This window comes from Suricata suricatta, chromosome 10, assembly GCF_006229205.1.
Source record: "Suricata suricatta isolate VVHF042 chromosome 10, meerkat_22Aug2017_6uvM2_HiC, whole genome shotgun sequence".
Lineage (NCBI taxonomy): Eukaryota > Metazoa > Chordata > Mammalia > Carnivora > Herpestidae > Suricata > Suricata suricatta.
In genome coordinates, this window is record NC_043709.1 from 73,619,718 (window position 1) to 73,632,254 (window position 12,537).

A 12,537-nucleotide genomic window follows, 5' to 3' on the forward strand; every position below is an offset into this window, starting at 1 on the left:
TGAGAAAAATTTGATAAATCTGCTAAAGAGTTTTCACAGAAAATAGTACAAAAAAGACTAAGACATTTATCATAGAAAAAATAACAACTAGGGAGTAATTCCAAGCAATCCAAAATCAGAATAGCAAAGCTAAAAAAATTACCAAAGAATACGACAATAAAAATTTCTGTAACTGAAAGACATGAGTTTCTAGATCACAAAGTGGCCAACACAGTAAACAAAATATATACGTATGCTTTTTACCTAGAGCCCTGGAGGGTATAGAGAAGTTTCTAAAGATATTTCAAATAGAACAACAACAACAACAACAACAACAGCAACAACAACAACAAACTAGACTAAAACAAGGGAGGAAAACCAAAAGAAAAAAACAAGCCAAAACAAATAAAAACCAACAAAATGGGAATCCCAATGACCTCAGACTTTTGAATTAGACGATCCTGCAAACCCACTGGATCAGCTGTGATTACTATACACACACAGACACACACATTCATGGATAATAGTTAGATATATTATAAATAAGTATTATGTGGTCCTAAATAATGTGCTAATCCAGATGAGTATGCTCTGGAAAATATTTACACAACATACCGATTTGTACACTGGATATTGAAATAACAAAAACTTGTAAAATAATCTGGAAATGGAGAGGGAGAAAAAGCGTGGGTAGGATGGAACTAGTGCGGAGTGTTTTTCTTCTCTGGTAGACTACCAATAGATTGTGCCTAAAATTTAAAAAAGAAAAGTAATAGCTTATTTTGAAAAATTAATGTAAATATCAGGAGAATAAAAGAGTGAAAAATGGTTTCCTCCAGGTAGTGGGGCTCAAGATTAGAGAAAGATGCTTATTAAAAGCTTTGTAATAATATAAAGGCAATTTAAATTGATGAATAAACAAAATGTGGCATATCCATATAATGCATATTATTCAGCCCTAAGGAGAAAGAGGTACCAATACCTGAGCCTTGAAAATATCATACTAAGTGAAAGAAGCTGGCTACAAAAGGTCATTATACATTGTATAATTCCATATATATAAAATGTTCACAGTAGACAAATCTGTAGAGATAGAAATAGATCAGGGGTTGAATAGAGGGGTAAATGGAGAGTAACTGCTAATGGGTACGGGGTTTCTTTTGGGGATGATGAAAATACTCTGGAATGAGATAGTGATGATGGTTGCACAAACTAATTAACATACTGAAAGTCACTGAAGTGTCCACATTAAACTGGTGAATTTTCTGCTATGTGAATTATCCCACAGGAAAAAAATAAGAGTGTACAGAAAAGAAAGGTTAAAGAATAATGATACTCCATGTCTAAACAGTGAATGATAGGTCAGAAATGTAAAAGGAAACTTTATAGAAAGTTGGAAGAGAAGAATTTCTATACAATAACATGGATAAGGGCACAGAGTCATGGAAAAACCCGACATTCAAGAATCGTGAGAAGTATAGCCTGGGCTGGTCAAGGTTTGTGGAAGCTGGAAAAGATGAAGATGAGCAAATGAAGTGAGAATTTCAGAGTTAAGGGCTGAAAAATATTTAACACCTGGCTGAAAAAGGCTTCTTAAATGATGAGAAGGTTTGGATTTGAATTTATTGGGCATAGAGCACCATGGGAAATACACAACAGTGAGAATGGCTGGGAGAAAGAAGATAGGGCAGAACCCCTTTAAAGGTTCACTGATGAAATAAAGGGAGTTTGGACGGCTGTGGAGGCAGAGGCAGGACAGAGGATGTGGTTAAAGCATATGTCCTTATTCCATGAGAAGTAGTAGTTAAACCCCAATTCATGAAACAAAAGTAGTAAGGTTTGACTTGGAAAGTAGAGAGGGAAGAAATAAAAGGTGACTGAGGTTTCTACTACAAACATTGGATACACATTAAAAAAAAATTTTAATGGTTATTTAATTTTAAGAGAGAGACATAGTGTGAGTGAGGGAGGGAGACACAGAATAGAATTCAGGCTCCAGGCTCAGAGCTGTCAGCACAGAGCCCGATGCAGGGCTTGAACCCACAAACCGTGAGATCATGACCTGAACCAAAGTCAGAGGTTTAATCGAATAATCCACCCAGATACCCATTAGGTGCCAGAGATTTTTCTCTTGCATTCTCAATATATTTTGATTAACAAGTTTCAACTAAAATGAGGGATGCTTTTATTCAGCATAAGAATGAATGAGTGTAAATGAAACAGAAAGTGTTTTCTCCTTCCTGTGGCTCACGCACTTTATCACTTAGAGTATAGTTCTCTACATCTATATTACAGTGATGCACTGAGGATTACAAGATATCAACTTGAAGTTCTGAAAATTTAAAGTTCCTTCTGCAGCAAATCACCACTTAAAAATGATCTCATATATTGTCTAGTACTTTGTCACTGTAAGTATTCTACTTATGCAAGGAAGCTGAAGTTCTGAAAATTCTAAACACTTTCTCAAGGTTATCCATTTAGTCAGGGGGAGAACCAAGCTTTAGTACAAGTTGTTTTGTAGTTTTTGTTGTAATGTTAGACTAGTGATTTTCCCAGTATGGCACTCTGCTTCCCTCAAAAGGCAAAATAATTGGGTCAAGAGCCATGACCGAGACAGTACAACATATGCATTTACTGCCCAGCTCTGGTCATATGTGACTCTTGGCAACTGCCTCAAACACACCAAGCATCAGTGTCCTTCCAGCATAATGAGAATAGTTACTCAAATCAATATTGACAACGAACTTTGAGATTTCTCTTAATGAGCTTTCTAATTATAGATCTCTCTCTCTTTCTCAATTTACATTTTGTTTAATTTTGTTTTGTTCCTGTTTTGCTAGCTATCCACTTAAAAAACACCTATTTGCCTGGTGTTTTTTGACAGATGAACATTATTATATAAAAGCATATGGGGCACCTGGGTGGTTCAGTTGGTTAAGTTTCCGACTTCGGCTCAGGTCATGATCTCACGGTTTGTGGGTTCGAGCCCCACGTCGGACTCTGTGCTGACAGCTCAGAGCCTGGAGCCTGCTTCAGATTCTGTGTCTCCTCTCTCTCTGCCCCTCCCCACTCATGATCTGTCTCTCTCTGTCTCAAAAATAGATAAACAGTAAAATAAAAATTTTAAAAAGAAAGCATATGGGTATGTATATATAAATATATTCTGGGCACAGTCAAATCTCATTCCTCTCCTTTATTTTCTATGCTCTTTGTTATTTCAATCTCTTTTTTACATCATTCTGGCACCTTTTTCGTTAAGAGAGATTCCCTGAATTATAAGCAATAATTGAAGCATTTGGGCATAGTTTTCACTTTTATGGGCCCATATAACTGATAATTTTCAATATGAAGGCTGCTTTTGTGTTTAAAAAGATTTGTATTCCTTGTGATATAATCAAGAAGATATTCTGAAACCGTATGGTAGATCACTTTGCCAACTGTGGAATGATATGCAAGCACTCTGTTGCTTTCTTTAATAGCAACACTAACATCAACACCTGGAAAATGATTTTTTTAGCTGGATCCTCCTCTTCAATATTTAGAACACTATGACAACACAAGAAGCAGAACTATCATCATGGCGTCTCATTTCTCAGTTCTACGACTTGGCATTTTCTTCACACTCAAGGCAAGTGAAACATGAAATGAAAGTAGAGCCTGTATACAGATTGAAATAGAGAAATTACCTCAGACTAAAGCAGAAGCAGATGGGAAGGCCCCAGAGGAGTTTTATCCTAAAGGGAAAGGGACAAACAACCTGCCAATCCCACCTACTGTTGCACAATTCAACGCTAATTAGAAGAGTCTATTTCTTTGCAAGAGCTTTCAAATAAAAATACCTATGTTAAAAATACTGTTTACGTGTCTTTTTAGGATATATATATTTTTTTTCTTACCTTTGTTTATTTTTGAGAAACAGAGTCAGAGCAGGAGTGGGGGAGGAACAGAGAGAGAGGAAGACGCAGAATCCGAAGCAGCTACAGGCTCCGAGCTTCAGCACAGCACAGAGCCCGATGCGAGGCTGGAACTCACAAACCATGAGATCATGATCTGACCCGAAGATGGATGCTTAACCGACTGAACCACCCAAGCGGCCCAGATGTTATTGTTGTTTTTAACATTTATTTATTTTTGAAAGACAGAGAGAGACAGAGCACAAGTAGGGGAGTGGCAGAGAGAGAGAGAGAGAGAGGGAGACAGAATCAAAAGCAGGCTCCAGGCTCTGAACTATTAGCACAGAGCCTGAGGCGGGACTCAAATCCACGAACTGTGAGATCATAACCTGAGCCAAAGTTGGATGCCTAAACAACTAAGCCACCCAGGCACTCCAGGATATTGTTTTTTTTAATATTACTAAATTCACTGTGATCATCTGAAAAGTATTCAGTCCCACCAGACATGTTAATAGTTATTGTTCTGATTTCTATACATTTTTATTGTATACCTTGGGAGATTAGGCAGACATATAAAAAGATGTTGCTTCAACATCTTGACATCTTTGCGAGTCAAGACTTTGTAATTTATCCTCTATAGTTTCTGATTTAGTTTCCCCATTATGTTTACCCCCACCTCATCCCAAATAGCCATCCCTTTTCCAGAGTGATCTTTAAAAGCAAAATATTTGTCTTGGGCTTTTTTGTGTCTTACTATCACAGATCATCCTAAATTCATTCAATGAACTAATACTTATGAAATGCTTCCAACTCTTAGGATCCAGCTGGGTGGTGCAGAGGACATAAAAGCTAGTAGAATACAGTATTTTATTTCAAAAGATACAAGCTAGTAATGAAACCAAAATAATTACCAATGTCAATATCAGCTTTACATTGTATACATTACTAAAAGAGCCTGCCTTATATTAGTCGATTTGATTGGTACAACCTGTGGTAGGGAGGGCAAACAGATGCATTCACTCATGTATGCTCTCCATGTGTATTATTGAACACTCACAATGTGTCAGGAACTCAAGTTGGTTCTTGGGATAGAAAGGACACAGTCCACATTCTTTAAGAGTTTAGAGATCCGCTGAGGGAAAGTAAAGGGAAGATGTGACATTAATGCACTGTGGCAACAGCAACATGTGTGATCTTGAGGACAAGCAACTATTTCAGGCGCATTCAAAGCTCTACTCCTCTGTAATTGTGGCAATTTGATGAGGATATTTAATTGCTTCAAGCCTCAGTTTCATGTTGGTAAAATGCATCTATTTCATAAAGCTTTTATGAGGACTGAACAAGGTCAGGTGGGGACAGTATCTGACACATGAATGAGTAACTAGCTTGTCACATCTCCAGGAACATGCCAATGCACTCGAACTCATTCTCTCTTTCAGCAGCTCCGTCTCTCGTTTCGTGTTTTGTCCCAGCTCTCAAAATGTCAGACATCTTGCAAGATGAGCAGTAGCATGCAGTGGGCTGGAGAAAGAGGAACAGCAGAAAGCAGAGTCAAAAGAGCTCAGGGAACCATCCATCACAAAGCCATCCTGCCTTAAACTGAAAAGTGCAATTCCCTACAATTCCAGCAACACTCATGACTGAGCATTTTGCTTATCTTAGCAAAACAATAAATATGAACAAGCCTTGTTTATTCAATTGACTACAGCCAAATGAGAAATGGAAACTCCAGATAGAGAAGAAATAAAAGCCAGGAGCTTTGCCCTTTAGATTGAAACCATTATTAATACACATTTGTGAAGATCCAGTTGCTCTCAAAAGATCAGAACCAGGATGATTCAGTGGAGGCAGCTTGCTGGAAAGATTGTTCTTTAAGCTTGCAAAACCAGCAATCAATAAAAGTAAGAGAGTTGAAGGAGGCACTCATGAAGAGTGAAAGGGTCAGTTCAGGATAGTAGGGGGTAAAAACCTAACGTTGCTGAAATTTCCAATGAAATAAAAATGCCACCAGAAAAGAACAAAAGAATATTAAAGTATCTTTTTATGATGTTACTTGCCTGCTCAGCTTCTTAGAGGAAAAAAAATGGATGTTTAAGACTAGATTTGCAGAGATGAGAAATAGAAAAAGGATAAAGTTTTTTTTTTAAAGGATTACATCCTGTTTTTTCAACTGTTGTAAGTTGAACCAGGGTCATAAATTTCCTTTTATTCTGCTGTGTCTGTAAAAGGTCTGATGGGGTAGAGATTCAACTGCAAGTTCTGCTTGACTGATAGCTATAAATAGAAGATAAGCAAAACAGAGGACACCAAATATTATTCCAATATGAATTTACATTGGCATTGCTTTTTCTATAGAAAAGGAATAAAAACACAAAACAGAAAAAGAAGCTGTATCTCGTTACTTCATTTGGCACAGAGACTGGCCCCCAGTGAGTGTGTAATACATGTTGGATGCAGGAGTTAGTGAGCAAATAACAGCATGGAGGTAAGTGGACACGTGACTCCGTGTGTCTGTTGCATTGAGAAAAAGAAACATCTTCCTCTCGCATCAGCAGGTGTCCTGACGGCAGCTGCTGCCACAGCAGAGATGCACACAGCTGCATTTTATGAAAATAGGCCTGTGGATCTACAGGTTACACACTATGACCTCCTGAAGGGTGTGAGTCACCTGTTCTGTCTCAGTGGCCAGCCCCCAGCTGGGCCCTTGACAACCTGGGGAGTTGATTGAGTCATTGATGGTGGTTTTCCTGTTCTCGCCTCTTTCTTATTTGCTCAGTCCTCCAGGTTTGTTTACCTGAAAGTTCCTCTACTGACTCCTGTCAAAGACATCAAACAAGAAGTCCAACTTTATGGTGGTTATGTGTTTATAGGATTTTTGCCTACCCTTCCGAGTTATAACATGATCTTTTAGAAAGGACGTCTCCTGTGGAGTATGAAACATGGATTCACCATCTACTTAACAAAACCTCACATAGAAAAAGGCTTGAGTTTATGATGTGTTCACACTAGATTTCAGACAGGTCTGGGAGTGTCAGGCGGATGGTGTGGGAGCTGTTACAGGCAAGGATCTAGTTGCATGAGGAATCAAGTCTTTCTGATCAAAGAGTTTATTAGTTGGACGAATATTTATTGAGTACCAAGTGTGTGCAGTGCTCCAGGCTTTGTGCTAGGTGCAGAAGACCATGATCTCTACGCCCAGAGAAAATAGACAATAAACAAATGAAGTAAAAATTCCAAAGAATATAATGGAAGCATTTTATAGGAGAGCCTAGCCTAGTTTAGAGAGGTAAGTCAGAGAATACTTTCCTAGGGCAATTAAATTTATACTTGTGAAGAATAAACTCATACACCCAATCAAAGGAGGGATGCACAGACGCAGAGCACAATGAAGTGAGGTTTTAAACAACGTTCTTATAAGAGCGGGTGTCTGATGGACAGGCACACTCAGGGAAGCTACAGCAGGCAATTTATTTCCTGGCATGCAAGTCCCTCTGCTGGGTCCTCATTGACTGAGTACTACCGAGCTTACAGTCTTACCTGGATGTCACCTATGCCCATGTGAGGCAAAACATTGTCTGAGTCAAACAAGCATACATTCCCTGAGATTTTCAGTCCCTCCTCTCTTTGTTCTTTGTCACATGCTCATTGCAAAGACCATGAAAATAAGCCTGCAAAATGGAGAGGGGAAGAAGAACCAGGAAGTGAAAGGTCTAAGGGTTTGGGACTCCACTGTGGCGGGAGACTTCATATATATTTCCAATAGGTTGTAAACCTACTATTAACTAGATAGCACACCATTTCTTTAGTATGTATAGACCGTATGTGAATGCCAGTGGGCAGAAGGACTCACATTTGGTAAGCAGACATGGCATACGGTTCCATGGCAGCAGGACAAATAGGTACAAGTAAATAGACAATGTGAAGTCCCCAGTGGGATGTCCATGGATACTCCCAGGAAAAGCTGGGAGAAATGTGAGACTACTTAGAACTCTATGTGGGAAAGAGTGAATGGTGTAAGTGAAATCCTGCATTGTGAGTCCTATAGTAACTTTGTTGGCATGACTGAGGCACACAGGTTTCCCTGACTTCCTGTAGACTTTGCATATCAGCTTGTCTTCACATTCTCTCACCAAAAGTCCCTCCTGGAATTTTTAGATCATTGCTTTTTTAGAGATAATAAGTATGAAGAAAATGGCTAAGTGAACAAACATGAAGAGTTCTCCTTTATTTGCTAGTATATGGGGGTTTTTTTTGGAGGGGGGGGGAGTATTTAGTCCCTAAACTTTGTGTGGTAACATTAACTGATTTTTCTACTACTCTCCCTGCCAGATCCCAGTACATGGCTGGCCCTTTCATATAGATTGTGGTGTCCTTGCAATAATAAGCAAATACACTTAACAAGATGCTTCATGTGTGCATGAAGTGTCTGTCCATGAAGAAATGCACTAAATCTGTCATGATCTGTTTCAGTCATTATCATAAATATTATAACTAATGAATACTTTAGACTTGGAAAGCCATAGAGCAAAGGGGGTTTATGAGAATAACAAAGTCATTGTCACAGGCAGAATACGGCCAAGTGTTGTGTCATGGGGTTCATTCAAAATTTTGTATTGACTGTGCCATGTAAGCTAGGATATACCTCAGTTATAGGATTTGCAGAAGGTCTAGATTACAGGTAAAAATCCATTTTAATGAATGTCATCATAATTCCCAGTTCTATATGTTTAGCCAATTTTTACATTTGCTGGCAGCCTGTAATGCATAATTGGTGTGAGCTTCATGGCCACTTCTGAAGTAAAAATCCTTGTTAAGATATATATTCACATGTTTCTGAATATTTGGAAAACATCTTTAATAACATAATACTTGTATTCTACAGCTGCATTAGAATACTTATCCCATGATAAATGTTACTTCTAAACATGGCAACATAAGGTTCTTTATGTCTCTCAGGCATAATAATGAGGATGGGGAGTATATTTTAAAATTATTTTTATTTCCTTACTTTGATGTTTGCCCTGGAGAAATTTATAAAATAATTACCTAATATTTGGAACCAAACCATGAAATGATTGATGCTTAAATGCTTTCATTGCCCAGAAATTGCATCTCTTTCATGGGTGAATTTCCTGTATTTAGCACAGAAAAATTGCTAATGTTAGTTTAATGATTTAACAAAAATGCGTAAGTATAAATCTTTCTATGGACAATAAGTTATTTGATGTCAGGAACTTGAAAAGAATAATCACTTTCTGAAGTCCTGGATTGTGAGCATGGCTTAGATCAGAGATGGCATTAACAAAGTAACATTGTTTTGTGTTCACCCAAATGACATTTGCTAATAATGGTATTTATTTTATCAATCCAAGAACAGATGTACCTTGTCAGTACGAACCAAGTGGTGTGTAAGTCTGTGAAATGCCACCAAGACAACACTTTGAAGGAGACATTCTTAACACCAGGGCTAGAAAAGTCCTTGCAGTTTCCCAGGGAACCATTCCTATTATTTGAAAACACATCTAATCATTGTGGTTCTCTTGCACTACAGCTAGAGACTCATTTTTATAATAGGCTATAATGTAACCACCTTTCTATGTCCTTCCAACCATCTCCAATGTTGGTTGCATTCACTTCTAAATAATTATTTCATGCAATCATCTCTTCCCACCTGTACTTCCAGAACTCTTTGACTTCAAGGTGATCCTTCTCTTATACATGCTCTGTGCTGTAGCCATGGACTTTTAAAAAACAGTTACAGGGGCGCCTGGGTGGCTCAGTTGGTTAAGCGTCCAGCTTTGGTTCAGGTCTTGCTCTCACGGTTCGTGGGTTCGAGCCCCGCGTCAAGCTCTGTGCCAACAGCTAGCTCAGAGCCTGGAGCCTGCTTCAGATTCTGTATTTTCCCCTCTCTGACCCTTCCCTGCTCACACTGTCTCTGTCTCTCAAGAATAAATAATAAAAACCATTAAAAAAGTTACAATGATAATGTCAACTATCTGCTTAACACATTTTATTACTTTTTCTGTTTTTGCTCTAAGAATTAATTTCACTGTTATATACACGCACACATACACACACATATACATTAAGACTTTGGATTATGAGTAGCTTGTTCTGCAAATGTTCCACTAGATGAGCAAACATCTCTCAAAAATTTTAATTTGATAAATGAGGGTTGTCTTGCAATAGGAGTTGTATGTGATGCTGAATGTCACATGATCACGACTGAGCCAATGGTTTTTCTCTCTCTCTCTCTCACTGTGGGATGATCATCTCCCATGCTTGGATGCTCAGTCTCCTTGGTGTTTGGCAGAAATCAATGATTTTTCAGATCATTGGAAGGTGCCCACAACTGGCTCTAGTGTATTTTTTGTCACTTCAAAGGTCTTATGGACAGTCCTTTGCTTTTCTGTGAAAGAGTAAGCTTAGAATGCTTTGCTCCGTTCTAGGGCAGGCTGCCGGCAGACATGGACCCTTTCCTTTGCAGCCTCGTTGCCAGTTACATTAAACACACTAAATGGCAAGAGTTCATTAATACTGTACCATAGTCAGCACTCATCAGTGAGAGCGAGAGCCATCCCACACAATAACCCCCTCTCTCTCGGCTCCCTCACACCAGCCAAGAAAGTTGTCAAAGGTAAGTGCGGGTTAATTTGTTTATTTTTCTTTATATTTTGTATTTTCTTTATTATTTTGTATTATGTTACAGTATTGTGATCATTTTTAAATGAACATTGTGAGATTGTGGAATTAGTCATCTGACTTTCCATTATTTCTTATGGGAAAATTTGTCTTGATATACAAGTGCTTGAACAGATTATGCTCACAAACCAAGGTTTTACTCTATATATAGTAAATACAATATATAAATATATATACACTGTACATACTATATATACTAAGTAGTATATATAGTGTATCTAGTACTATATATACATATAGTAAAACCTTAGTTTTACTTGGTTACACACACACACACACACACACACACACACACACACCACATTCCATTCACCTCAGCTCTTCAGGAGTGGCATCAGTAAAGGCACAAAGAAAGGCAAGTATTTCCAAAAGCAACCTTCAGAAGAGGAAAAGAGGGTTTCATCCCCAACAGATTTATTTAGTATGTCTATTTAAGAGAGGCGCCCTTGAAGAGGGTATTTCCGTTAACTTCATTCAAAAAAAGACATCTATTACCGGTCACAGATGGATAGATACGTTTATGATAAGGTCAAATTTCTGACCAATAAAAGTTCCCTGAAACACTGACAGGAGTTTTGAGGTAACTCAGCAGAACTAGATGTCACTTTTTGAAAAATAACCAGCACTATATCCATCTTCATGTAAAGTAGGCAAAGCTCTGGACTTCCTCTTGCCAACATTTCCAAGCAGGCAGCAAGCAAGGACATAAATGAGATCAAGTTGGATGGGGGATATGACAGTAAACTGGCATGAAAGTAGTTGAAATCAGATGTTTATTCAATGACTATATAGCCATCTTTTATTACATGCCAGAAACCTGGCTAATAGGACCATCTTAATCATCTGGAAGCTTATAGTGGTAAGAAATGGATGAGTAATCAGCCAATGACAATGAAATAAAAGCACAGTAAAACCTTGCTTTGTGAGCCTAATTTGTTCTGGAAATATGCTTATAATCGAACGCCTTTTTATATCAAGCCAAATTTCAAGGACCTTTGGCTCAGTTGTGATCATGTGACATTTGGTGTCACGTACTACTCATATTACAAGACATCGCTCCTTTATCAAGTTAAAGTTTTTAGAAATGTTTGCTCATCTTGTGGAGCACTTTCAGAATGAGTTACTCACAATCCAAGGTCTTACTGTATTATGAGAAAGATAAATGCAGGTGCTATGAGAGCAGGAAGGGGGAAGACATTACCCAATTTGGGGGATACAATAAAAGGATTTCTGAGAAGATTTTAAAGAGCAAGTAGTTACTTTTGAGCCTAAGGAAAGGAGGGGCAGAGAATTACCAAACAAAAGAGGCAACAGATACAAAGGTCTGTAGTTAGGAGAACCGACAGAATGGCAACATGGTTCCGCCTTAGCTGTGTTTCTTTGGAGTGGAAATTGCTCACAAGAAGCGAAATGCTCACAGGGGATATTTGCTCTGTGGTTTAGACGTCAGGATCTGTCTTTATGGTGGTAGTTGGGGATCTGGCTTGGGTGAGGAAGTCTGTGAAATTCTGAGGTTTGGTATTAGGAAGGGCATTTAGATGTCATGACAAGCTATGTCTTCCAACTTGGTCTATACCAAGATTATACTTCAATTTCTCATTTGCTGTTTGTTTTATTTCTCAATTTTTAAAAACCTGAGTGAAAAAAAGACCCCTGGAAAGTCCAAATTTTAAAAAGTGCTCGGGGACTCTGCTGATTCTGTGCCTAAGCTCTAGTCTCTTTTTCACAAGTTTACAACAGACCTGGACTTACAATGTCCTGGGATCGATTCCAGCTTTAGCAGAAGGTAACAACTTGGCTTATGGTGGAAATAAAAGGATGGTTTAATGTCATCAGCTCTAGGTTCTGCTGGCTTGCTCGGTAGCGGACTCTCTACCTTAGCTTGAATTCTGGCATCTGTGTGTATCAGGTACATGAACACTTGTCTGGGTTCTAACTCACTGCCTTGCCTGCATTGCCAGTC

General features: G+C 38.4%; 1 long non-coding RNA gene across 2 annotated transcripts in view; it reads left to right on the plus strand.

The window, feature by feature from the left end:
• Positions 1-3,830, plus strand: part of LOC115303389 — a 13,168-nt gene extending 9,338 nt beyond the window's left edge. For both annotated transcript variants that reach the window (XR_003914017.1, XR_003914016.1), the window contains one exon: positions 3,497-3,830. This is a non-coding gene — a long non-coding RNA (uncharacterized LOC115303389). The remainder of the gene's footprint in view (positions 1-3,496) is intronic.
• The last annotated feature ends 8,707 nt before the right edge of the window (positions 3,831-12,537 follow it).